This window comes from Microcebus murinus, unplaced genomic scaffold (genome assembly GCF_040939455.1).
Source record: "Microcebus murinus isolate Inina unplaced genomic scaffold, M.murinus_Inina_mat1.0 scaf001_hap2_Mmur4.0, whole genome shotgun sequence".
In the NCBI taxonomy this organism is placed as follows: Eukaryota; Metazoa; Chordata; class Mammalia; order Primates; family Cheirogaleidae; genus Microcebus; species Microcebus murinus.
In genome coordinates, this window is record NW_027438947.1 from 3,888,369 (window position 1) to 3,892,267 (window position 3,899).

Sequence of the window (3,899 nt, forward strand, 5' to 3'; positions counted from 1 at the left end):
TAGGGCATGGTCTTGATGGAGACTCAGACTTTTGGGGGGTGTGGGGGAAATGGGCATTTACTGAAACCTTAAAATGTGTACCCCCATAATATGCCGAAATAAAAAAAAAAAAGAAAAGAAAGGAGGCTGCCTGAGTGTCCTCGCTTCTATGCTTTCTTGATCTGCCACTAGGAGGAACTCTTCCCCCACACTTCAGATGCTAGTAATGATGGGAGGAGTTACTTGTGGAGCCTATTGTGGCCACTTGTGGGGGATTTGTTCCTTGACCAAGGCCCTGACTTTTGGCAGCAGACGGGGGTGGAGATCCAGGCTGAGTGTTTTGATAATCTGGGGGACCAAAACCTGTCTGAATAGCAGTCATTGGGCTGTCAGCTTTGATCTGTGCCAACTGTGCCAAGGCCTGGAGGATTCACCCTAGACTAGGGGGAAAGTTGCTTTTCTAGTCTCACCCTGCCTCCATGGATGGAACCTACCACTTTCAAAATGAAAGATGCAGGCTAGGGGGAGGAGGTAGCTACCAAGTCTATCTGGCACCTCCATGCCCCAGAAGCTGTAAATCCCATTGGTGATATCCTCCTCAGTACGAGTGTTCAAAGTTCACCCATCAAGACAGGCCTGGCTAGTTAATCGTAGATTGTGTAAGGGCCAAGTTTGTAGGGGGGTCTCTGGGCTGGGGGAGGGGATCTGCCCGCCACAACATACCACACCACGGCAGCGGGGATGTGGACCCCCATGATGGTGACCACTCACACATTCACAGACTTTCCAGCACTGGGGGTGACTGTTCAGGAGATGGCAGGTGCCAGAATGAGGAACTGGGTCATCGGGATGCCAGATTTTCTCTTTTATGTCACCTTCCAACTGTACCCTTCACCATTATATAGTTACTGGCTTTGTCTTTAATTTCTCTTGGTGATTTAAAAAGTAAGTTATCTGAAATCAAACCTGCCACACCAGCCTTCTTTTGGTTTCCGTTTGCTTGATATATTGTTCTACACCCCTTTACCTTTGGTCTAAAAGCATCCTTGCATGTTAGATATGTTTTCTGAAGGCAGAAGATACTTGGCTTGTATATTTTTATCCATTCAGCCACCTTATATCTCTTTAGTGGGGAGTTCAATCCATTCACATTTATTGAGAGAAATGATAGGTAGGACAGATTTCTGTTCATTTTGTTAGGTTGAACTTTGTTTCTTTGTTTTCTCTCTAGAGCCATTGTAGTATCTGGCCTTTGATCTTTAGCTTTTGAATGGAATTACATTCATCAGTGTTTATTATGCTGATCTGTGGGTAACACTGTTTTGAGTACTTCTTGGAGGACTGGTCTTGTATTGGTAAATTTCCTCAGAGTTTGCTCATCTGAGAATGGCTTTATTTCTCCTTCAAATACAAAACATAATTTTGCAATGTTCAAGAATATAGGCTGGGCATTATTCTGTTTCAGGAGAATGAGAATGGGGCCTCAGTCTCTCCTTGCTTGTAAGGTTTCTGTAGATAAATATGGTGTCTTTTGGATTGGCTTTCCTTTGTATGTTTCTTGCTTCTTTTGCCTTACAGCTCATAGAAGGGACTCTTTAGTTGATAGTTTAGTCAGTATGATGACTGCATGTCGTGGTGTCTTCATTTTTGCATTGAATCTCCCAGGGATCCTTTGATCTTCTTATCCTTGTATATCTAAATTTTTAGCAAGGCCTAGGAAACTTTTCTCTATTTCAAATAGCTTATCCAACCCTTGCGTTTTTTCTTCTTTCCCTTCTGGAATCCCTGTATCCCCACATAAGTTTTCTTCACATAATCCCACATTTCTTGTAGGCTTTGCTCATTTCTCTTATTTCTCTGCTTCATCTCTGTAACTGATTTATTTAATTGGAAGGTGTTATCTTCAATCTCTGAGATTCTTTCTTCTGTTTGATCTACCCTGTTCTTGAGGCTTTCCATTATGTTTCCTAGTTCCCTTTATAGATTCTTCGTTTCCAGGAATTTGGTTTGATTTTTCTTTACTATTTAAATTTCTTTAGTGAATTTTTCTTCCAGGCCCTAGATATACATTTTTTTGTGGTTTCTTTGTGTTGGTTATCTACTTTTTATTTCAAGTCATTGAATTTTTTTCCAATCCATGTTCGAAATTCTTCTTCTGTCATTTAGTGTTCTGATTTTGGTTGATGTTCATTTCTAAAGGGCTGGTGTTCCTCTTTGGGTGGGTCCATTCTGTTTGAGTCTTCATACTTCCAGAATTCTTATGCTGATTTCTTCTGATCCGGATCAGCTATTGCTTCTTACCCTTAGATTTTAGTTTGGATAATGACATGCCCTATTTAGTCTCTGAGCAGTAGGTGGTGTTTGTGGGTGATATTCAGCCCCACCCTATATGATGAGTCAGTAGATGCACTAAAATTGTGTACAAAATTACCTCCCTGTCAGTAGGTGGCTCTTGCTGGGAGGAACAGGCTACAGTGTTGGTTTTGGTTCCTGTAACCAGCTCTTGGTCCTCTGGAGAGGCACTGTAGTGCCTCGGGTGGCGGGTGAGCCATGGGACTTCTGGGTGTGTCCTTACTATCCACCTCAGTTAGGGCTGGTCTGGGAGTGAGTGTGGGTGGAGCTGGGTTGGGTAAGCCTGTTCTCAAGTGCCAAAAATGCTGTTAGCAGGGGTCAAAGGTCTGTTCTCAGCTTCTGGGCAAAACTGTCAGGGAGGGGCTGGAATGGCCCCACTCAGCCATAAAGTCTGTGTATGGGGTGGGGCTGTCTGAGACCTGCAGTCTGGATCAAGCTTCGCTTCTTTCCACCCTCCCCAACTCCATGGCTTCTCTTGGGCCTCTGAAAACAGGCAGGACCTTACGCCAGCACAAGATTGCAGCCTAGGCTGGGTACACAGCCCTCTTGTGAGAGGAGGGTTGCCCTCAATCACTCTAATCCTCCTCTGAAGGCACACACACCTTAGTAGGCTCATTCACAAATATCTCTTCTGTGCCTGGGACAATGCAAGACCTGGGTGCACGGGATTTGGTCTGAACGTTTGACTTATGGGCACCAGAATTCAATCCCTGTCCTCACAAGGGAGAGGAGTGCCAGTCCTAATTCACCCACAGGGTGCCCAAGCTGGGTTGGCGTCTCTCAGCCTCAGAATCTGCCCCATTCTACTGGCATCACCAAATCAGCAGCACCTGGTTAGGGCTGGCAGTTAGGGGGCTCAACATCTCATTACCCCTCAGTCAGCTGTAGGGTCCAAAAAGGAAAGGTCCAATTCCCTGGAGATGCCTCCAGCTGGTGGCTATATTGTCTCTCTTGGCAGCCATAGATAGGGAATGGGGAGGAGACAATGTAGCAATATGGCGTTTGCCGAGTGGCTTGGGTCTTTGAACAGGGTGGTTCCCCGAGTGAGTTGGGAGCCTGGTGCCGAGACTGCAACAGGCTTACAACTCACTTGTGGCGGGTGTCTCTGGGCTGGTTTCCACAGGTCTCTCCCACCATTTGGGAGCCCACCAGCAGTCTGAGATGCAAGGGAGCATAAAGTTAACCACTCAACCTACCCTTGTCACTCATCTCTGAGCTTCTCGGGAGCTGTCTTCTTCCAATTCTCCTCCACAATCTCCTCCCATGGAGTCTCTCGTAGTCTAGGTTACCCCTCCTTCCAACCCTCATCCCACATATGCTTGCCTGCTTGCTTATTTCTTCTACTTTCTTCTAAAATCTATCTCTTTTGCAGAGACATTCTGGCTGTCGGCTTTTCTCATCTGCCCTTTTGCTCCGTGGTGATGGAAGAATTTACCTAGCTTTTTTGTAAAAACTTTGGAAGCTTGTCTTCCTTGAATAGCACTTTGTTTTGGCATTTCTTTTCTCTTATATGGATTTGCCTTCTTTGCTAAAGATCCATATTTCCCTTTTATTGAGTACAGCTGCTT